The sequence below is a fragment of the Phallusia mammillata genome, chromosome 1 (assembly GCF_965637545.1).
Source record: "Phallusia mammillata chromosome 1, kaPhaMamm4.hap1.1, whole genome shotgun sequence".
In the NCBI taxonomy this organism is placed as follows: Eukaryota; Metazoa; Chordata; class Ascidiacea; order Phlebobranchia; family Ascidiidae; genus Phallusia; species Phallusia mammillata.
In genome coordinates, this window is record NC_137252.1 from 9,662,246 (window position 1) to 9,686,624 (window position 24,379).

The following is a 24,379-nucleotide window of genomic DNA, read 5'->3' on the forward strand; positions in this document are numbered from 1 at the left end:
GTTTAGTTAAAACACAACCTTGCCAAACAAAAAGAATGGTATCATTTGTGCTCTTTGTTGTTCTTTCTTGGATCTCAATACCTCAAGGTAAGTGGTAAGGAAAAAGCGTATACTTATTCTTCTGAAACTAGGTTGGCGAAATTTTACTCATAAACTATCATGCAAATGTAACTGATTTTAGTATTACGTACAATTTTGTCTCACATTTCAGAGTAGATTTTTCGCCAGTTAACGTTCAATTGTGTCAAATTATGCTTGATTCGTTAAAGATTAGCACCACTTTACGCCATGATGTTTTACCTAAACTTATGACCCCAAAATTCGTGCAACTGTTAACTTTGAAGTAGAGAAATGCAGGCAATAAAATTACCCGAAATAATCTTAAAACATGGCAGTGCGGGCATTCCACGGAACAGCAACCTGTCGCGCTGAAGATGGCTTCTTCCGTTGTTTGCACACTGGCGTTTGCATTCCACGTTATAAAGTCCGAAGTTACGGAAGCGACTGCTGGCTGGGTTCGGTGTCAGATGAAAGCGACGAGGATAAAGGTCAGCTCAAGTAAACATTTTTCCTAGTGCCTTTATTTGTCTATCCACCGCAATAACGATAACACACAGGACAATAGCTTACTTTAAAAAAAGTTAAATTTCAGAACCCTTGAATTGCACCGATGATGAATTTCGATGCCGCTCTATCCAAAAGTGTGTACCACATTATCTTCTCAACACCAAAGAAAGCTGCAAATTAAACGAGGGCTTGATTCTTCCATGCAGAAATCAGACAAGTTGGTTGGTTGTTACTAAACTGCGAATTCAAATCCATTTATATTAGTGTTTCTTCATGGAAAATTCCTCACCTAATAATTCAAAACATTTTTATTCCTCCCTAATGCTGAACCTTACAAAGATCATTTAAAATTAGGTGTTTTATTAACTTGATGGTTTATATCCCCAGAGCTAAAGTGTTCACAAATAACCCTTTATGTTTTAAAATTTCCGGTTGGGTACCACTGTCTTACAAGTAGCCAAGATACTGTCACATTTATGTCAACTTATTATAGAATTCACGTGCAAACGCAGCAAGTTGTGTATTCCACGTTGGATGGTAAGCAACGGCAAGCGCGATTGCGACACAATGGTAGTGAAGGACGGAAGTGACGAAACAATCACTCTCACCTCATGTGACGCTTTTGAAATTCCCTGTTCGAACACTTCCTCACCGTCACAGTGCATTCCGAGGGCATGGGTCGGAGACGGTGTGAAAGATTGTGCAAATGGAAGAGATGAAATTACAAACTTGACAAGTTGTTACAATAACACAGAGTTTCGGTGTAACATAAACGGACGTTGTTTGGCGCGACATCCAGTGATGAATGATTTTCCTGAATGCCCTGATGGTTCCGATGAAAAGAAAGCTCTTAAATGCATTCCAGATAAAGAGTTTCGATGCCATGACAACGGTCGCTGCATTCCGCGATCGTGGCGAGGCAACACCTTCGTGAACTGTAACGATGGAAGCGACGAAATTCCATGGAACGCCAACGAAACGTGCTTTGATGGCGAATTTCGTTGTCACAACGGCAAGCGATGCATTCCCATCTACATGCTGTGTGATGGCATGGATCACTGCGGTGACTGCAGCGACGAGATTGAGAGTTGCACTGATCCCAGGATGCTTCGTTGTCCTAACGAGCCAGGTACGTGTGTGCTTCCCACCTATTCCTGCGATGAGTTTGCAGACTGCCCAGGAAATGCCGAGGACGTCCTACATACCACTGGTTTCAAGTGTAACAAAGTTGTGGCCGGAATTGACCGTACAGTGTACTGTGTTCTGCCCCAATGGACATTAGGTGACGAATATCCGATTTGCCAAGATTCATCAGACTTGTGTTTTGTCAACGGAACTTTCAGATGTCATCGGTGTTTGTATTCGGATATGATTATTTCACCCAAACAGTTATGTGACGGTATTTTTGACTGCCCTGACCTAACAGACGAATGTCTTTGCGCCCGAAATGTTCCGCGTTCGGTTTCGTCAGTATATCTGTGTGACAATGTGTGCTATGGAGATCCTGGCAACCCTGCTTGTTCGTTGTGCAGTATAGGGCAAGTAAAATGTGGATTGGAAGACGTATGTATTTCCAAATCTCAAGTGTGCGATGGTAAAGTGGATTGTTCAATCGCAAAGCTTGATGAGCTTTACTGCGGTAGATCAACCAATCAGTACAACGCGGTGAACTCGAAAAATTTTCATTGCGACCCTATTCCACAAGAAATAAGTAAAGTTCTTCAAACGCTCTTAACCAAGGATGTCATAAACACCTTAGCTCCTTTGCAAGCTACGAAGTAGGTGGCTTTTTTGCATTACAAGAGAAATATGCATGTTTCATTAATTGAGTTTGTTTGATTTGCTGCAGGTGTAACAATGTTGTGGAGTGTTCAAGATTCGAAGACGAGTGCAGCGAGAGAGCAAATTGTAGTATGAGACATCTATTGTGCGACCAAATTCCTATGGGCATGGTAATGTTTTGACTTAAGGGATATTTTCATCCTTCACACTTCCTGTAGTGTGTTTTATTGAAAAACTTTGATTTGGTTCAAAACGGTACCTAAGTTATAGTTATATGTTGCCTACAATGTGTTTTGTTGAAACCATGTGTAATACGCAATTTTTTTAGTGGGTTATCTCTGGACACTTAGTCGGTGGAGATTTACTGCGAGTGCCAGCACGAATTTGTCAACTACAATTTGGCACCAGTTCCATCCTAGGCTCATCAATTTGCAACGGATTTGATGAGTGTCAGAAAGGCTACGACGAAGCGACATGTCCAGGTCGCTTTCGATGCGCAGCAGGACAAGTCGAAACCTTGGTGTTTGGTGAGATTTTGTTTATCATTCAGACCTGAAAAGGGCTGTACTTGCTTTTAGGATATTAGGCAATGACTTTTATTATTCGTACAAAAGTTGTAGGTCAGGTCGCACTTTTCGGTTCAGGTTCGGGCATTTTTTAACAAACGGGTTTGATTTAGAACTGACTTCACATTCTGTGTCAGCATTTTCTAATGAAATTACCGAGCTAAAAAGATTTACTGGACTTAAACCTAATGCCTAACAGAACTAAAACGCCTTGTTAAAGCCATTGCCCATCATTATGCAATGTATATGTCTACTTCACTATTTTCAGTACATACGTACTTTTTGTAAGCTTTCAAATGGCCTGCCAATCAGTTTTTTAGGCTTCTCAAAAAGTAATTTTGGTACGGGCCGAGCTTCGGGATTGTATGTTTTGGTTCGGGCCGGATGTGGGATAGAATTTCCGGGTCCAGTTAAACTCTGTTGTATACAATTTACACAAACCAATCTTTATTGATGGGTCATACTAAAGTGGACTTACTTCGTTTAGGTGTTCGTGATCGTGTGAGCATTCCAGTCCAGAAAACATGCGACCTGGTCTCCGATTGCATCAACTCCACAGACGAACTTAACTGTTCCGGATCCACACACTTCTACTGCCTTAACAAGTCACCTCCATTTGTACCAACAACCAAAGTTCTCGATGGCGTTTCAGACTGCAGCGATTCCTCAGACGAATGTCCTCCGAACTACTTGAAAAACGACGCACTTGCCTCCAACGAGCAAATGATCAAAATTCGAGCTCTCGAAATCCTGGTCTGGTTTATGGCCATATTAGCGTTGTTTGGCAACCTCGCAGTTATGATAAACACTGTCCTTTACTTTAAACAAACCAAGATCGATCAATTACAAAACAAAGTAGGATTGATCAACAACGCTATGATTTTCAACTTAGCAATAGCTGATCTTCTCATGGGTATCGTTCTTGTGGTTGTTGGAATCAAAGCGGTCGAGTTTTCAGGGAGTTACTGTCTTTTTGACAAGTTGAGGAGATCGAGTAACCTGTGCAACGCAATCGGTGCCATGACAGTGATTTCAAGTGAGACATCAGTGCTTACATTGGTTTGCATCACATCATATCGTCTCTACATCATTTATAAACCTTTCGAAACTCGTTGTATCAGGGGCAAAATTGCAATAATGTGGATCTGTATTATCTGGTTTGTCTCCTTTCTTCTAGCTTTGCTTCCATTTTCTACCGCCTTGTCCGGAAATATGTTAACCAGCGCTCAAATCACACCCAGTCCTTATTTCTATTCTGATCAAGTGAAACTTACCGACTTCAGGCAATTCGCTTTGCGAATCGCTGCTTTGGGCAACAAAACTCAGCAGAAAATTAAGTCACACAATTGGGACGACCTTAACGCTTATCTAATTTCGGAACAAAGCTCCGTGGCGCCATCCACTGTCGGTTATTTTGGTTACTAAAGCAGCAGCGTTTGCATTCCACGTTTGTTTCGCATTAGCAAAAACGAATCCGGCGTCAACCCGAGGTCCTCTATAGTAATCTCGTTCAACTTTGTTGCACTTCTTTACATCGCCTCGTCTTATGTTGCCATTTACATCAAGTCGAGTGGCAACGAGGTGACAAAATCCAACAAGGTGAAGAACAAACAGAATGTGAGCATGCAACGGAAAATCACATTGCTCATAGCAACCGACATGTGCTGCTGGTTACCGATTTGCATCATGACATTTCTTAGTATGTCAGGAGTTGTTCTGCCTCCCGATTCCTATGCAGTTTCAGCAGTGGTTCTCCTACCCATCAACAGCTCACTCAACCCGATGATTTACAACAACTTTCCACAGATGGTCTATTCCAAAATCCGATTTCTCATCAACAAAGCCAGAGGTTGCTGCAATTTCTCGCCATTGCGCAACGTCGTGCATCGACCATCAGCCGAGCTTGAAATACCCAAGGAAAATGTCACTGAAGTGTAGCTTAATTTTAACGTAAATTGGCCATAACACCAAGAAAGGCACGCTACTCTTTGGGACTAAATTTACATAATTGTTGTCTATTAATTATATACGTGAGCTACCTTTTGTCTGACGTTTCTGTAAATAAAACCCTTGCGCTGCCAGATGTCAGTGATGTCCTAAAATGTATAACTTTATGTGGATAAGTGAAACTTTCACCAAGTAAAGCTGTATACGAGTCCCCGACACTTGACGCTTGTGCAACGATTTCGCTAAAGCGTGTTCGGCATATTTTCACCATTTGTGCGTTTTTGCTTTTTGCGCTCCTTGCCGTTTAACATTACGCAGCTTTATCCGCTTGGGTAAATGCCATAGCTCGACTGTGCTGCTACGATTTGTTCTACGAGCAAACGAAACTCAAATCAAGCACGTCCTTGAAGGAGTAGAGTGTTAAAAACATGATTTGCAGACACAAACTGTTGCTGTTGTGTGTTTTTGTACAGACTGCATGATGTTGCTTACAAGTATGACATGTTTCGTTTGAAACTGAACTTGTTGACTTATTCCAATAGCGTATTCAAGAATTATGCTTTAATATTTTTACTGAAAAAAATTGTTGTTTGAACATTACCGCCATTTGTCACTTCTTTCAATTACATTGTCGTTTTGCCTGGACGCAGCGACAAGTTCATTATTTCCGCAACTCTCTCGATGTTAATGTGTTTACTCATTTTCGCAACAGAAAAATGTAGTTCAACCCTCTTTTTTGTTTTAAAACCGACCATTGTAACACTGTAATTCTTTTCCTGGAATATGTATGTACAATTTCATTAGACGTCGCTTATGTGTTGTGACTAAAACTGCATGATTTGCAGCAGTATTAAGTTTTCTGGTCATTGTAGGCAATATGTAAGGTACAACGGTATTGGTTCTCTGTTAAAGCGAACAGAAATAAGTTGCAATCATCTTGTAATATAAAAATAGAAAATGGCCGATAAACTTACGCAAAGAAACATGTGACGTTACAATATACCAAGAAACTAAACTGAAATAACACAATTTAAGAAAACATTTTCGTGTTCACATTAAGATCCAGTTCGAGTCGTTCGAAAAAATCACTACTTACCCTTCGACCAAAAAGAGGCAAACAGTAATACAACAAATTGAATTTCATGTTAGAAGTGCGGAAAAAGCTTTAAACCCTATCTTGTACAAATCGTTTGTCAAAACACAAATTGATCAGCGTTAAGAGTGACCACGTGTTGGACGATTAACGCATTTATGCTAAATCATTTCTTTATGCGCTTTCTTTTTATGTCATGCGATTTTATGCAGGTAGAGTGAAATTCTATGGTGTTTACAGTGGCTTTATTTGGGAGGTGGGGAATTTGGATACAATGCTTGCGTGAAACAATGGAAACGATACTCGTAAAAAGTAAATTTAAATCGATTGTTTAACTTCTCTGGTAGTCTGGTATATAGTCTCAAGGTTTAACAGATCCGATTGCAGTTGATCATCTGCTTTGTATCGGGTTCCTACTTCGCCCCAGGAAAATGTTCACGCTAAAAAAATAACTATCAAAAATACTCTTTTGAATTTAGTGAAAATCTTGTCTATGATTCTTGTTTCCTTCTGAGGATTGCTAAAATCACAGACCGAGATCAATTGTTTTGACATTCATTTACGGACCAGCGCATATGTTTGTTTGTGCAAGTGTTTATTGTAGCTATAACTGGTTTAATAGTTTTTATGCTTTACATTTCGATATGTAACTGTTTTTGTCGTTACCGCTTTGTATGTGGTAACTTAGATAACAAAATACGTTTACCAAAAAAGCTTATCTTAAACAGTGATGAAACGAAGGTTATGATTGCAGGATGTAAGGTAACCCACTAAATCACTTCTTCGAGTCTGCTTTGCTTTCAACTATAGACAATAGCGTCCTGAATCGCAGAATATTCATGGAATTTCCCTTGGCATGAAACTCGGCTCCGCTACTTGACTCTTAATGGTGCTTCATTTCCTTATACAGCTGAAATTAGGTTTAGTGCAGAGCCTCTGGTTCGCAAATCCATCAGACTTGAAAGATTTTAGTTGAAAACCCGGAAATAGTCAAAGGAAAGTTTGTGTTTAGATATAAACATGATAGTTGTGACCAAAATTAAAATTCGTTCATTTATCCCCAAATATGCAAAAATTCCACCAGGAAGCTAACTTAAAGTACCATTTTATGTGACACGGTATTGTATGATAAACTAAAGTGCATGTTAAAACATAATGATTGTTTCAAAATAATATTGGGAAAAAAACATTACTAAGTTTTTGGCCCAACGCTGCATAACAGGAATGTTAATGCTTTTTTAGTGTAAACTTGCTTTTTGTTAAAGCATATCCTTGCCAAAACAAAAGAATGGTACCATTAGTGCTCTTTGTTGTACTTTCTTGGATCTCAATACCTCAAGGTAAGTAATAACGAAAAAACGTATATACTTACACTTTTAAAAGAAGGTTGGCAAAATTTCACTCATAAACTATCATGCAAATGTAACTCATTTTAGTATTACGTACAATTTCGTCTCACATTTCCGAGTGGATTTTTTGACAGTTAACGTTTAATTGTGTCAAATTATGCTTGCTTGGTTAAAGATTAGCACCATTGTACGTCATGATGTGTTATATAAACTTATGACCCCAAAATTCGTGCAACTGTTAACTTTAAAGTAGAAAAATACGGGCAATAAAATTACCCGAAAATATCTTAAAACATGGCAGTGCGGGGATTTCCTGGAGCAGCAACCTGTCGTGCTGAAGATGGCTTCTTCCGTTGTTTGCACACTGGCGTTTGCATTCCACGGTACAAAGTTCGAAGTTACGGAAGCGACTGCTGGCTGGGTTCGGTGGCAGACGACAGCGATGAGGATAGAGGTCAGCTCAAGAAACTATTTTTTCAAATGCTTTCAGTTTAATGTATCCATTCATCATAACAACGATAACACATAGGACAGTAGTTGCTTACTTTAAAAAAGTTAAATTTCAGAACCCTTGAATTGCACCGATGATGAATTTGAATGCCGCTTTCTCAAAAAGTGTGTACCGCGTTATCTTCTCAACACCAAAGAAAGTTGCAAATTAAACGAGGGCTTGATTCTTCCATGCAGAAATCAGACAGGTTGGTTGGTTGTTACTAAACTGCAACTTCAAATCCATTTATATTAGTAGTTTTTTATGAAAAGTTCCTCCTTTACCAATTCAAAACATTTTCATTCCTCCCTAATAGACTACACAGTAAATGTTTAACCTTACAAAGATCATTTAAAATTAGGCGCAATTTAACTTTACGGTTTATATCCAGTGGTGGGTTTCATTTTTTTGTCTGGCGGTTCCATGACAAAAGTCTTATTTTTCAGTCGGTTCTGTTACAAATAGTCCATTGACAGTAACCAGTAATGCTAACCGGTTCGCTGATATCATAAAATTTCGTGAGACGGTTCTATACAACCGATGCGGACCAGCTGAATCCCACCACTGCTTACGTCCCTAAAACTATAAAGTGTTTGTTTACAAATAACGTGTACAAATTAAAGTCAATTTCTCACATCAGGTTTTAAAATTTCCGGTAAGGTACCACTGCGCTATATGTAGCCAAGTCACTGTTCCATTTATTGTATCATAGAATTTACGTGCAAACGCAGCAAGTTGTGTATTCCACGTTGGATGATGAAGAACGGCAAGCGTAATTGTGACACAATGGTAATGAAGGACGGAAGTGACGAAACCATCGATGCAACCTCATGTGACGCTTCGGAATTTCCCTGTTCCAACAACACTTCCTCACCACTACAGTGCATTCCGAGAGCATGGGTTGGAGACGGTGTGAAGGATTGTGCAAATGGAAGAGACGAAATTACGAACTTGACAAGTTGTTACAATGACACAGAGTTTCGGTGTAACACAAACGGACGTTGTTTGGAGCGACATCGAGTGATAAATAATTTTTCCGATTGTCCTGATGGTTCCGATGAAAAGCAAGCTCTTAAATGCATTCCAGATAAAGAGTTTCGATGCCACGACAACGGTCGTTGCATTCCGCGCTCGTGGCGAGGAAACACCTTCGTGAACTGTAACGATGGAAGCGACGAAATTCCATGGAGCGCAAACGAAACGTGCTTTGTTGGCGAATTTCGTTGTCACAACGGCAAGCGATGTATTCCCATTTACTTGTTGTGTGACGGCATGGATCACTGCGGTGACTGTAGCGACGAGATTGAGAGCTGTACTGACCCCAGGATGCTTCGATGTCCTAACGAGCCGGGTACGTGTGTGCTTCCCACCTATTCCTGCGACGAGTTTGCAGACTGCCCAGAAAATGCTGAGGATGTCCAACATACCACTGGCTTCAAGTGTAACAAAGTTGTGGCCGGAATTGACAGTACTGTGTACTGCGTTCTGCCCCAATGGACATTAACTGATGAATATCCGATTTGCCAAGATTCGTCAGATTTGTGTTTTGTCAACGGAACTTTCAACTGTCATCGGTGTTTGTATTCGGACATGATTATTTCACCCAAACAGTTATGTGACGGTATTTTTGACTGCCCTGACCTAACAGACGAATGCCTTTGCGCTCGAAATGTTCCTGGTTCGGCTTCGTCAGTATATCTGTGTGACAATGTGTGCTATGGTGATTCTGGCAACCCTGCTTGCTCGTTGTGCAGCATGGGGCAAGTGAAATGTGGATTGGAAGACGTATGTATTTCCAAATCACAAGTGTGCGACGGTAAAGTGGATTGTCCTATCACAAAGCTTGATGAGCTTCACTGTGGCAGATCAACCAATCAGGACAACGTAATTAACTTGAAAAATTTTCATTGCGACCTCATTCCACAAGAAATAAGCAAAGTTATTCAAACAGTGTTGACCAAAGATGTCATAAACACTTTAGCTCCTTCGCAAGCTACAAAGTACGAGGCTGTTTGGCAATAGAAGAGAAGTGTACGTATTTCATGATTATGGTTTTGTTGTCAGGTGCAACAATGTCGTGGAGTGTTTAAGATTCGAAGACGAGTGCAGTGAAATAGCAAATTGTAGCATCAAACATCCAGTGTGCGACCAAATTCCTATGGACACGGTAATGTTTTGACTTGGGGGTATTTCTATCCTTCATACTTCCTGTAATGTATAGTCTAAACTATTCAATGTGGAAAGACTATGATTTGCATAAAGTTCGTGCTGATACTTCTCTTTTGACACTTATTCATCATTTATTGCCATTTGGTGCCTAAGTTATGAAAGTGTTACCATATGTTGACTACAACTGTGTTACGAAAATCTTGCGACCAATTTCTTCTTAGATGTTTATCTCTGGACACTTACTCGGTGGAGATCTACTGGCAGTGCAAGCACGAAAATGTCAACTACATTTTGGCTATAGTTTTATTATAGGTTCATCAATTTGCAACGGATATGAGGAATGTCAGGAAGGTTACGACGAAGCGATTTGCCCCGGTCGTTTTCGATGCGCAGCAGGCCAAGTCGAAACTTTAGTTTACGGTTAATAGATTGTCATTCAGACCTAAAAAGGCTGTATTTGTTTGTTGAGTATTTAGTTATGTGTTTAATACTTTTTGTATTACTGCAGAAGCTGGTATACTAGGGTTGTAAGTCGGGTCGGACTTTTCGGGCCTAGGTTTTTCAAATCGGGCCTGACTTCACATTCTGTGTACGCAACATTTTACAAATAAAATTCCCTAGCTAAATAGACTTTTGATGGACTAATGCCTAACAGCCCTAAAACGCCTTGTTTAAGCCAATGTTTGTTATTTTGCATTGGGCATGTCAACTTTACGATTTTCTGTACAGACGTACTTTTTGTAAGCTTTCATGTATTTGCCGGTCAAACAGGCCGGGTTTGTATGCTTTGGTTCTGGCCGGATTTGTGCTAGAACTTCCGGCCCCGCATAAAACTCTGTAGTATACAATTTACATCAACCAATCTTTCATACTAAAGTGGATAACTTCGTTCAGGTGTTCGTGATCGTATAAGCATCCCGGTCCAGAAAACATGCGACCTGGTCGCCGATTGCATCAACACCACAGACGAACTTAACTGTTCCGAATCCACACACTTCTACTGCCTTAACAAGTCACCTCCATTTGTACCAACAACCAAAGTTCTCGATGGCGTTTCAGACTGCAGCGATTCCTCAGACGAATGTCCTCCGAACTACTTGAAAAACGACGCACTTGCTTCAAACGAGCAAATGATCAAAATCCGAGCTCTCGAAATCCTGGTCTGGTTTATGGCAATATTAGCGTTGTTTGGCAACCTCGCAGTTATGATAAACACTGCTCTTTACTTTAAACAAACCAAGATCGATCAACTACAAAACAAAGTAGGCTTGATCAACAACGCTATGATTTTGAACTTAGCAATAGCTGATTTTCTCATGGGTATCGTTCTCCTGGTTGTTGGAATCAAGGCGGTCGAGTTTTCAGGGAGTTACTGTCTTTTTGACAAGTTGTGGAGATCTAGTAACCTGTGCAACGCAATCGGTGCCATGACAGTGATTTCAAGTGAAACATCAGTGCTTACATTGGTTTGCATCACATCATATCGTCTCTACATCATTTATAAACCTTTCGAAACTCGTTGTATCAGGGGCAGAATTGCAATAATGTGGATCTGTAGCATCTGGTTTGTCTCCTTTCTTCTTGCTTTGCTCCCATTTTCTACCGCCTTGTCTGGAAATATGTTGACCAGCGCTCAAATCACACCCAGTCCTTACTTTTATTCTGATCAAGTGAAACTTACCGACTTCAGGCAATTTGCTCTGCGAATCGCTGCTTTGGGCAACAAAACTCAGCAAAAAATTGAGTCATACAATTGGGATGACCTTAACGCTTATCTAGCTTTGGAAAAAAGCTCCGTGGCGCCATCTACTGTCGGTTATTTTGGTTACTACAGCAGCAGCAGCGTTTGCATTCCACGTCTGTTTCGCATTAGCAAAAACGAATCCGGCGTCAACCCGATGTCGTCCATTGTAATCTCGTTCAACTTTGTGGCACTTCTTTACATTGCCTCGTCTTATGTTGCCATTTACATCAAATCGAGTGGCAACGAGGTGACAAAATCCAACAAGGCGAAGAACAAACAGAATCTGAGCATGCAACGAAAAATCACATTGCTCATAGCAACCGACATGTGCTGCTGGTTACCAATTTGCATCATGACATTTCTTAGTATGTCAGGAGTTGTTCTGCCTCCCGATTCCTATGCAGTTTCAGCAGTGGTTCTCCTGCCCATCAACAGCTCACTCAACCCGATGATTTACACCAACTTTCCACAGATGGTCTATTCCAAAATCCGATTTCTTATCAACAAAGCCAGAAGTTGCTTCAATTCCTCGCCATTGCGCAACGCCGTGCATCGGCCATCAGCCGAGCTTGAAATGCCCAAGAAAAATGTCACTAAACTGTAACTTTCATTTAACTATTTGCGCCCATTTGCTTTGTCGCTCTTTATAACGTCTCAATATTGCGCACCCTTATCCGCTTGGTAAATATTGTAGTGCGACTGTGCTGCAACGATATGTTTAACGAGCAAATGAAACTTAAATCAAGCACGTCCTTGAAGGAGTAGAGTGCCAAAACCACGATTTGCGAACACAAACTCTTGCTGTTGTGTGTTTTTGCACAGACTGCATGATGTTGCTTACAAGTATGACATGTCTCGTTTGAAATTGAACTTGTTGACTTATTTCAACACCGTGCGCAAGATTTGTGCTTTAATATTTTTACTAAAAAAATTGTTGTTTGAATATTACTGCGGTTTGTCACTTCTTTCAATTTTTGTCGTTTCGCCTGGACGCAGCGACAAGTTCATTATTTCTGTAACTCTCTCGATGTTAATGCGTTCAGTTGTTTTCGCAACTGAAAAATTTAGTTAAACCCACTTTTTTATTTTAAAACCGACCGTTGTAACACTGTACTTACAATTTCATTAGACGTAGCTAATGTGTTGTGACTACGCAAAGGGGAATTTAATATCGGGGAATGTCGAAATGCTACAGTCACGCCGAAGTTTTTGCACGCGATCGTTGGCACAAATCAAGGTCATTTATTTGATTTTAACTTTTTATCCAACGTGTTCAAAGTTCAGGTACGTCACTGTTGTAAAACGGTACATTTATATGTTTCAGACTTGCTTAAAGTTAGATCAAAGTCGTTTAGTTTGTGATACATATATATATATATGTACAAAAAACTATACTATGTGAAATACTCTTGTCCAAAGATTATTGTGTTTTTTTCCCATACCGAGAAGGCACATGTAAAAAAGTTTTAACATTTGCTGACAATGCTAGTAGCCCAAACGTACTATCTAATAAGTTTCGTACGTGTAACAAGACTTATAGCCATCGGCGATGGGTCCACTGTTTTAGTAGTTGGGTTAGTTCTGTAATGTCCAAACACAGGAAACTATCAAAAAAGCTTGAATAAAAGTCCTTGTTCAGCTAATGAAGCATTACACTTACTTGAACTCGAAAACACGGATGTTACACATTTATCATCTTTTGATGGACATGTGATACTGTGGGACTGAGCCACATTCGGCCCATAGCAATCCATTGGTGCTGCAGTGCCTGGTACATCTAGGAATGTGCAACTGTAGCATTCCAGGTTTTCCTCGCTATCGCCAAGCCACCCGTTTCCCGTGTTGCAGTCATCTGTACAATCGACAGAAACTTTGTGCAGAAATAGTTGTGTTAACACATATAGCATGATGATAAGGCTTTTCTTTAGACAATCACTGACGTCTTAAAGCACCCATTGCCGTATTTAAACCTATAAACTCCAACAGATGTTGTTAAATCGTTTCGGGCAATTTTGTCGTGGCAATATTGCTTGTTCTATACTTGTAACTGTACTGTAATCAAGATTTTGTACTTATATTTGGTCAAATGTTTTATTATATCCTGGTCCATATTATTATGTTCACATGCATAAATTCAGATGTGTTTTAAACGAGTCTACAAAAAGTTAAAAATGGGAATGTACAGCTTTACCACATTTTTCGTAAATGAATACAAGTTTCAATGAATATTTTCTGACAGTTTACCGGTTGAGCAAGTGTAGTTGCACATTGAGCCTGTGAAATCTTCATAGTTGGTATCATTTACACAACCAGCTTCAAGGTTTCCGCATGATCGGTCAATTACAACAACATCTTCTCCGTTTAAGTCTAAATTTAAGTAAACAAACAATATTAAAGTTAAATAAAGTTGGCATAAACTTTGTTCAAATCACAAGCAATAAATGTATCAGAAAAACTGGTGTAAAGGGTAAGTGAGGGTAAACAATTTCAGTTTGTTGCATTGTGGGTAACGTGACGTCATTGTTGACAAAGCACTGGTGAGAAAACGACTTCACACACCAACTACTCATATTTACATTAAAATACTTCGGGAGTAATTGTGCAGTTAGCTATGAGTTTGTAGTCCAGTCCAATGTTTTTCTGTTGGTTACCTTAGTGTTGACATATCTCCAATAGCTACGTTTGCTCATGGTGTTTAACTATAAGCTCGCGTAAAGCGAGGTTGACGTACGCAAAGGGGAATTTATTGTCGGGGAATGTGACATTACTTACATTACGACCAGCTTTTCGCACGCTTTTGTGCAAATAAAGGACACTGATTTAAATTCGACCCGACCTGTTTTGGAATGTCTTTCAATGTTTTTGACTTGCTTAAAGTAATGTCAATTTTGTTTAACTTAATAATAAATGAATCATGTTTGGCCAAAATTAAGCTTTTTTACTATAAAACATGTTAAACTCCTGTTTTATTTATGCCAATGATCTTAATTTTTTTGCAAATCAACAACTTCAGGCAATGTACAGTATGTCATTTACCTGTACCGGCAAAGACCAGAGTAACACATGTATCATTAGGCGATGGACAGGTTACACTACGAGCCTGTGCCACGTTTGGCCGTAACAATCCTTTCTGGCACCGATTCCAGGAACATCCCGGTATGTACAATTGTAGCAGTCAAGGCAGAATCCTGAAATAAACAATTTCTTTGAATTTGAACCGATACTATTGCGATTTGTATAGTGACAAATAACTACAATCATACAAAATACTTCAAGATTATTACCCTCCTTTAAACATTAAAAGCAGACTCAAAATGCAATTTCCTCAATGAAGATTTACACTACATCAATTGTTGCTTGCAAATAACATAAAATCACACGAGGCAAACGTCTCACCTTTTGAAACACTTACAATAACAATTACAAGTACACTGCAAAATCTCATCATGCATGTAAGTAGCTAATACCAGCAGTCAGAACTAAACGTGAGCAGTACGTCGTACCTGTTAAATACCTTAAGTATTTGCTCACGGCCACGCGCTAAGTGGGCGTAAATTGGATTTATAAAGCAAACACTTCAGAGGTTGTATTTTCGATTCCTGTTTCAATCGAATTGGAGGTTTGACAGGAGGCAAAAACCGACTAAAACTAGTTTGAAACTGGAATATTCCGGCGAAAAGTCACCCAAAACCGGAATTTTCTTCAATTTTTTGACATCTCAAAATCGAAAAATGGAAAGTTTGTTTTTTCGATAATCGGGTCGAAAAAGGTGATTTGACTTTTTTTTCGTTTTTGTGTCGGGTTTATGAGATTGCTGTAACCTGGTGTTGGTGGAACCGGGAGAACAAATTGGAGCCTGGAGAGCGAATTAAAGCGGGAAAACTTTATTTCAAATCAATGAAACTGAAGTTCTAAAACTTCCAACTGCAGCCAACTTCGACGGATTAAAAACACAAAATTGCGATGAATCGTAAAGGATAAAAAATTAAAAATTACAAAGGTAAACATACAACTGTTTTACTTTGAATTTTGTCTGTTTTAGACGATTGCAACACAGGTAACGGAGCGAGATTTCAACCAATTTATCGTCCTTGTACTTTTGCTTATCTTGTTCAAACACGCACTCTAACGACGGACCAATTAATCTCAGTTTAATAACAAACAACACATTCTGATTTAGTTTTAATCGGTCATATAACTATGAACTGCATAGAATAGTAAAAGACAAAGAAAGCGTTTTTGCATTCATTTATTGTTACAACGAGACGTTGCTTGCGTTTGCTTTCTTTTCCTGTTTCTGGTTTAGGCTAGTGATTTGCCATTACTTACTGTGACGTAACAAAGCGCCTGCTATGATTGGTGGAGAAATCTTAAACGTAACAATGCGTCTGATATAGTGGTGCAATGTTGTGCGGACCACGTTTTACACTTTCTTTCTGTGCTGTGCCTGTGAGCAGCCATTTTAGTAGTCGCAGTTTGTGATTGAACTAATTTAGTTTAGAAATATGTATGTTCTAACATTACAGTGTATTATGTGCAGCTATAAAAACATGAATGCTAAAGTTGATTTTAAAGCACAGGTTAAAAAATCCTGTAGTTTTAATCTGTACTTCTAACAAGTTGGTACGTAATTTGATTGTGTGCATTTATTTTAGATTAATGTCATGACAATGTTGGTGTACGAGTCACATGTTTCTTTGTGTCAGGTTATCGGCCATTTTGTTGTTTTCTATATTACAAGATGATTGTGACACTTTTCTGTTCGCTTTAACAGAGAACCAACACTGTTGTACATTACATATTGCCTACATTTACCAGAAAACTAAATACTACTGTGAATCAAATAATTTTAGTCACAACATAGGAACGTGTAACAAATTGCAAAATCGGTACATGTATCTTCCATGAAAAGAATTCCAGAATTACAATGGTCGACCTTGAAACAGTAAATAAAAACGAGGGTTTAAGTAAATTGTTCTTTTGGGAAAACGGGCAAACACATTAACATCAAGAAAGTTACAGAAATTATGAACTTATCGCTGCGTCCAGCCAAAACGACACTGAAAATGGAAAAAGTCCAAAGTGGCAGAAACATTCATAACAACAGCATTTTCAGTAAAAATAATAAAGCATATTTCTTGAATACAGTCTTGAAATAAGTCAACAAGTTCAATTTCAAAGAAGACATGTCATCCTTGTAAGCAACATCATGCCGTCTGTGCAAAAACATGCAACAGCAAGAGTTTGTGTCCGCAAATAATGTTTTTAGCACTCTACTCTTTCAAGGACGTGCTTGATTTGAGTTTCATTTGCTTGTTAAACAAATCGTGACAGCACAGTCGCGCTATAGCATTTACCCAAGCGGACAAAGCTGCGTAATGTTAAACGGTAAAGCAAAGGGGCACAGATGGTAAAAAGATGCCGAACACGCTTTAGCTATACCGTTGCACAAGTGTCAAGTGGCGGGGCTCGTATACAGCTTTACTTAGTGAAAGTTTCACTTATCCACATAAAGTTATACATTTTAGGGCATCACTGACATCTGACAGCGCAAGGGTTTTATTTACAGAAACGTCAGACAAAAGGTAGGCCACGTATATAATTAATAGACAACAATTATCCAAATTTAAGCACAAAGAGTAACCTGCCTTTCTTAGTGTTATGACCAACTTAAGTTTTAAAAATTGAAAGTTACACCTTCGTGATATTTTTCTTGGGCATTTCAAGCTCGGCTGATGGTCGATGCACGGCGTTGCCCAATGGCGAGAAGTTGAAGTAACTTCTGGCTTTGTTGATAAGAAATCGGATTTTGGAATAGACCATCTGTGGAAAGTTGGTGTAAATCATCGGGTTGAGTGAGCTGTTGATGGGCAGGAGAACTACTGCTGAAACTGCATAGGAAGCCGGAGGCAGAACAACTCCTGACATACTAAGAAATGTCATGATGCAAATCGGTAACCAGCAGCACATGTCGGTTGCTATGAGCAATGTGATTTTCCGTTGCATGCTCACATTCTGTTTGTTTTTCACCTGGTTGGATTTTGTCACCGCGTTGCCACTGGACTTGATGTAAATGGCAACATAAGACGAGGCGATGTAAAGAAGTGCCACAAAGTTGAACGAGATTACTATGGATGACATCGGGTTGACGCCGGATTCGTTTTTGCTAATGCGAAACAAACGTGGAATGCAAACGCTGCTGCTGCTGTAGTAACCAAAATAACCGACAGTAGATGGCGCCACGAAGCTTTGTTCCGAAATTAGATAAGCGTTAAGGTCGTCCCAATTGCCTGACTCAATTTTCTGCTGAGTTTTGTTGCCTAAAGCAGCGATTCGCAAAGCGAATTGCCTGAAGTCGGTAAGTTTCACTTGATCAGAATAAAAGTAAGGACTGGGTGTGATTTGAGCGCTGGTCAACATATTTCCAGACAAGGCGGTAGAAAGTGGAAGCAAAGCAAGAAGAAAGGAGACAAACCAGATGATACAGATCCACATTATTGCAATTCTGCCCCTGATACAACGAGTTTCGAAAGGTTTATAAATGATGTAGAGACGATATGATGTGATGCAAACCAATGTAAGCACTGATGTTTCACTTGAAATCACTGTCATGGCACCGATTGCGTTGCACAGGTTACTAGATCTCCACAACTTGTCAAAAAGACAGTAACTCCCTGAAAACTCGACCGCTTTGATTCCAACAACCAGGAGAACGATACCCATGAGAAGATCAGCTATTGCTAAGTTGAAAATCATAACGTTGTTGATCAATCCTACTTTGTTTTGCAATTGATCGATCTTGGTTTGCTTAAAGTAAAGGACAGTGTTTATCATAACTGCAAGGTTGCCAAACAACGCTAATATTGCCATAAACCAGACCAGGATTTCAAGAGCTCGAATTTTGATCATTTGCTCGTTGGAGGCAAGTGCGTCGTTTTTGAAGTAGTTCGGAGGACATTCGTCTGAGGAATCGCTGCAGTCTGAAGCGCCATCGAGAACTTTGGTTGTTGGTACAAATGGAGGTGACTTGTTAAGGCAGTAGAAGTGTGTGGATTCGGAACAGTTAAGTTCGTCTGTGGAGTTGATGCAATCGGAGACCAGGTCGCATGTTTTCTGGACTGGAATGCTCACACGATCACGAACACCTGAACGAAGTTATCCACTTTAGTATGAAAGATTGGTTGATGCAAATTGTATACTACAGAGTTTTGAGCGGGGCCGGAAGTTATACAAGCCCGGCCCGAACCTAAATCGTTTTTGAGAAGCCTGTTAACTGTTTGACCGCCCAATACATGAAAGCTTACAAAAAGTACGTTTGTACAGAAAATCATAAAGTAGACATACACAATGGAAAATAACAGACGTAGTCGTTTTAGGGCTGTTAGGCATTAGTCTAGCAAATGTCTATTTAGCAACGTTATTTTATTTTAAAAATATTGCGGAAACAAAGTGTGAAGCCCGAACGTGCCCGGAAAAGTTCGACCCGATATCAGTTACAAGTCTGGTATATCAGCTTCTGTAGTAATGCAAAACGTATTAAAGATATAACTAAATAATCAACAAATAAATACAGCCTTTTTAGGTCTGAATGGTAAAAAAATATATTTACTGTAAACCAAAGTTTCGACTTGGCCTGCTGGGCATCGAAAGCGACCGGGGCAAATCGCTTCGTCGTAACCTTCCTGACAATCATCATATCCATTGCAAATTGATGAACCTAGAATAAAACTATAGCCAAAATGTAGTTGACATTTTCGTACATGCACTTTCATTAGATCTCCACCGACTAAGGATCCAGGGATAACCACCTGAGAAGAAATAGGTTACGCAGAGTTTCCAAAATTAAGTTGCAGGCAACATGTGGTAACCCTTTTTTAACTTAGGCACCATATGACAATAGAGGAAATCAAAGTCTTTCAACTTTCGATAGAACAAACTACACTGCAGGAAGTGTGAAGGATGGAAATACCCCTAAGTCAAAACATTACCGTGCCCATAGGAATTTGGTCGCACACTGGATGTCTGATGCTACAATTTGCTCTCTCGCTGCACTCGTCTTCGAATCTTGAACACTCCACAACATTATTGCACCTGACAACAACAGAAACCATAATCATGAAATCGTATACTTCTCTTCTATTGCCAAAACAGCCTCGTACTTTGTGGCTTGCGAAGGAACCATGGTGCTTATGACATCTTTGGTTAAGACCGTTTGAAGAAGTTTTCCTATTTCTTGTGGAATGGGGTCGCAATGAAAATTTTTCAAGTTAATCACGTTGTCTTGATTGGTTGATTTACCGCAGTGAAGCTCATCCAGCTTTGTGATTGAACAATCCACTTTACCATCGCACACTTGTGATTTGGAAATACATACGTCTTCCAATCCACATTTCACTTGCCCTATGCTGCACAACGAGCAAGCAAGGTTGCCAGGGTCTCCGTAGCACACATCGTCACACAGATATACTGACGAAGCCGAACCCGGAACATTTCGGGCGCAAAGGCATTCGTCTGTTAGGTCAGGGCAGTCAAAAATACCGTCACATAACTGTTTGGGTGAAATAATCATGTCCGAATACAAACACCGATGACATCTGAAAGTTCCGTTGACAAAACACAAGTCTGATGAATCTTGGCAAATTGGATATTCATCGGTTAATGTATATTGGGGCATAACGCAGTACACAGTTTGTTCAATTCCGGCCACAACTTTGTTACACTTGAAACCAGTGGTATATTGGACATCCTCGGCATTTTCTGGGCAGTCTGCATACTCATCGCAGGAATAGGTGGGAAGCACACACGTATCGGGCTCGTTAGGACATCGAAGCATCCTGGGTTCAGTACAGCTCTCAATCTCATCGCTGCAGTCACTACAGTGATCCATGCCGTCACACAACAAGTAAATGGGAATACATCGCTTGCCGTTGTGACAACGAAATTCGCCATCAAAGCACGTTTCGTTGGCGTTCCATGGAATTTCGTCGCTTCCATCGTTACAGTTCACGAAGGTGTTGCCTCGCCACGAGCGCGGAATGCAACGACCGTTGTCATGGCATCGAAACTCTTTATCTGGAAAGCACTTAAGAGCTTGCTTTTCATCGGAACCATCAGGACAATCAGGAAAATTATTCCTCACTCGATGTCGTTCCAAACAACGTCCGTTTGTGTTACACCGAAACTCTGTGTCATTGTAACAACTTGTCAAGTTCGTAATTTCATCTCTTCCATTTGCACAATCCTTCACACCGTCTCCAACCCATGCCCTCGGAATGCACTGTAGTGGTGAGTAAGTGTTGTTTGAACAGGGAAATTCCGAACCGTCACATGAGGTGAGAGTGATGGTTTCGTCACTTCCGTCCTTCACTACCATTGTGTCGCAATCACGCTTGCCGTTCCTCACCATCCAACGTGGAATACACAACTTGCTGCGTTTGCACGTGAATTCTATGATAAGTTGACATAAATGTGAGTATCTTGCCTACTTGTAGGACAGTGGTACCCAACCGGAAATTTTAAAACATAAAAGGGAGAAATCTACTTTAACTAAGTTAGTACACGTTATTTGTAAACATACACTTTAGCTCTGGGGATATAAACCAGAGAGTCGAACCGGAACTGAACCCGAACCCGCGAACTGGTTTGGGCAGTTAATTTCATTAAACCCGACCCGAACCGCGAACTGCGATTTTCTAAAACCCGAACCGGAGTTGAACCCCATATTTTGTATGGCGTTGAACCCGAACCCGAACCGAACCAGTAAAAAACGCAGTATGTTTTATATTTTGTGATTTTTTTCAAAACAGCACACTGAAGAATTCACGAGATGACACTTACAGGGCGTGTCAAAAACAACAGTGCTCAGGAAAAAAAATTGAGTGTGATGAGGCCAGGTAGATGATGGGAAGAATTAAATTAAAACAAATAAAAATTTGAACCGGTTTGAAAACCGCAAACCGGTTCGGACCGGATAATTTGCCCAAACCGAAACAAAACCCGAACCGAATCCGAACCCTAAAAAACAAAACCAAGTGAACCCGAACCGAACCTGAACACATATGACAAGCGGTTCGACTCCCTGATATAAACCGTAAAGTTAGTAAAACACCTAATTTTAAATGATCTTTGTAAGGTTCAGCATCAGGGAGGAATGAAAATGTTTTGAATTGTTAAAGGAGGAATTTTTCCATAAAGAACCACTAATATAAATGGATTTAAATTCGCAGTTTAGTAACAACCAACCAACCTGTCTGATTTCTGCAAGGAAGTATCAAGCCCTCGTTTAATTTGCAGCTTTCTTTGGTGTTGAGAAGATAACGCGGTACACACTTTTGGATAGAGCGGCATCGAAATTCATCATCGGTGCAATTCAAGGGTTCTGAAATTTAACATTTTGAAGTAAGCAACTGTCCTATACAGTGCCGGATTAAGGATCTGCTGGCCTGTAGGCACGTTTTATAAGTGGCCTGAAAATCAGGGTTGCCAAATAAAAATTAGAACTATCAGTGTTGCCAAATCATTGTCACAAAGAAAAGTGGCCTGGATTTTTGACTGGCCTGTATAGGCACGTGCCTACTTTGCCTAATGGTTAATCCGGCACTGGTCCTATATGTTATCGTTTTTATGATAAATGGACATTTTAAAGAGTTGGAAAATAATTTGTTGAACTAACCTCTATCCTCGTCGCTTTCGTCTGACAACGAAGCCAGCCGGCAGTCGCTTCCGAAACTTCGCACTTTATAACGTGGAATGCAAACGCCAGTGTGCAAACAACGGAAGAAGCCATCTTCAGCACGACAGGTTGCTGTTCCGGGGGATCCCCACACTGCCATGTTTTAAGATTTTTTCAAGTAATTTTGTTGCCTGTATTCTCTACTTTAAAGTTAACAGTTGCACGAATTTTGGGGTCATAAGTTATGTAACACATCATGACGTAAAATGGTACTAATCTTTAACCAAGCAAGCATAATTTGACACAATTAAACGTTAACTGTCAAAAAATCTATGTGAGACGAAATTGTACGTAATAATAAAACCAGTTACATTTAGCAGTTTATGAGTGAAATTTTGCCAACCTTGTTTCAAAGGACGATATACGCTTTTTCCTTACCACTTACCTTGAGGTATTGAGATCCAAGAAAGAACAACAATAAGTACAAATGGTTCCATTCTTTAGTTTGGCAAGATATGTTTCAACAAAATGCAAGTTTACGCAAAAAGTTATTAACATTCCTTTTATGCGGCGTTCGGTGGGCAAAAAGCAAAGTAATAGATTATTTTTTCCAAATATTATTTTTAAACAATCAGTATTTTTGAACACGCACTTTAGCTTATCCTACATGCGTGTCACTGAAAATGGTGCTTTAATTAAGCTTCCTGCAATTTCAGGTATAAATGTAATCTTTGACAAAATACAGTCGATTTTTTTATTAAATCTGCCTTATTGATATCAAGTTGTTGTTTTTCAAACGCAAAATTTTTCCCCGACTATTTCAGGTTTTTCAATCAAAATACTTCAAGTCTGATAGATTTGAGAACCAGAGGCTTACTCTTAACCTAATCTCAGCTATATAAGGAAGTGAAGCACTATTATGAGTCAAGTAGCGGAGCCGATTGTCCCAGCATATTCTGCTACACAAAAGTGAAAGTGATTGTTTTTTGTTAAGGTTTTATACAGGACACTATTGTCTATATTTAGGACCTACGTATAGGCTATACAAAGCAGGCTTGAAGAAGTGATTAAGTGGGTTACCTGTTTCCTACTATCATAATCTTCCTTTCATCACTAATTGAAATGAGCATTTTGGTGAACGTGTCTTGTTATGTTTCGAAAAGAGGCAGGAATCGGCTAAAACCAGTTTGAAACCGGAAAATTCCGAAAGGCAAAAAGTTGCCCGAAACCGGATTTTTCTTCAAATTTTTGACTCCTAAAAATCGAAAAACGAAAAGGCTTTGGCATTAGTTTTTTTTTCAAAAATCGGTCAAACTTCTGGTTTTTAATTCCGGTGTAATCCCCTTTAAGCTTCCTATCTCACTACAGTGCTGTTGATATAAGGTAATTTGACCTTTTTCCGTTTTTTTTTTTCAGGTTCATGAGATTGCTGGTGACCGTGGTGTTGGTGGAAGCTTGGAAAACGAAGTAGAGCTTGGAAACCGAGGTAAAGCCGGAAAAATTTGTTTCAACCTGGCCAATGAAACTGAAGTTCTGCCACGTTTGCAGCTAACTTCGACGGATCAAAAACGACAAAGTTGGAAATTAGATAAAAGACGGTCTTATCAGCGGCATCTCGACCCACTAGGTGGCGCATCGAACCAGTTGTTAATAACTTCATGGGTTTGAGATTAAGAAGCCAGGCAACCGGTAAATTTTAACGACCGATTTGCTGACCACACTATTCACACAAGATAAAACTTTGACACAGCTAGATATTTTTTATCCAGGGTTGCCACACCGTCCTTATTTCTAAGATTTGTCCTTATTTGAAGAGCAACGTCTGAGAAAAATTCATTGTCCTTATTTCTAAAAAAATCCCTGATTTTAATAAGATATTTTGTCTTATTTTTAACAATTATAAGTCAAATTCCTGCTACAAGTAAAGGAAACTTAGAGTGCTACAAGTAAGGAAACCTAGACCTGAGCTGTCGTGAGATGCGCTAAGTATTTTCTACAAA

General features: G+C 39.7%; 1 long non-coding RNA gene and 3 pseudogenes across 4 annotated transcripts; 2 read left to right on the forward strand and 2 right to left on the reverse strand.

Moving 5' to 3' along the window:
* Window positions 1-4,111, forward strand: LOC145232313 (uncharacterized; annotated as a pseudogene). Its single transcript, XR_013860858.1, has 7 exons — window positions 1-87; window positions 396-548; window positions 653-784; window positions 1,061-2,345; window positions 2,417-2,519; window positions 2,678-2,876; window positions 3,403-4,111. The product of XR_013860858.1 is annotated as an uncharacterized LOC145232313 (transcript).
* Window positions 4,112-7,183: 3,072 nt separating this feature from the next.
* On the forward strand, window positions 7,184-11,563 carry LOC145232322 (uncharacterized; annotated as a pseudogene). Its single transcript, XR_013860861.1, has 7 exons — window positions 7,184-7,295; window positions 7,606-7,758; window positions 7,871-8,002; window positions 8,507-9,794; window positions 9,859-9,961; window positions 10,185-10,383; window positions 10,858-11,563. The product of XR_013860861.1 is annotated as an uncharacterized LOC145232322 (transcript).
* Window positions 11,564-13,111: 1,548 nt separating this feature from the next.
* On the reverse strand, window positions 13,112-15,194 carry LOC145206228 (uncharacterized). Of its 2 annotated transcripts, none has more exons than XR_013853724.1 (5): window positions 15,104-15,194; window positions 14,744-14,895; window positions 13,952-14,074; window positions 13,368-13,559; window positions 13,112-13,288 (listed from the first exon to the last, which is right to left on the reverse strand). It is a non-coding gene; the product is annotated as an uncharacterized LOC145206228 (long non-coding RNA). The 2 variants fall into 2 exon arrangements; XR_013853725.1 differs by having other exon boundaries at window positions 13,232-13,311.
* A 2,813-nt stretch (window positions 15,195-18,007) lies between these two features.
* On the reverse strand, window positions 18,008-22,064 carry LOC145227707 (uncharacterized; annotated as a pseudogene).
* Between the last annotated feature and the right edge of the window lie 2,315 nt (window positions 22,065-24,379).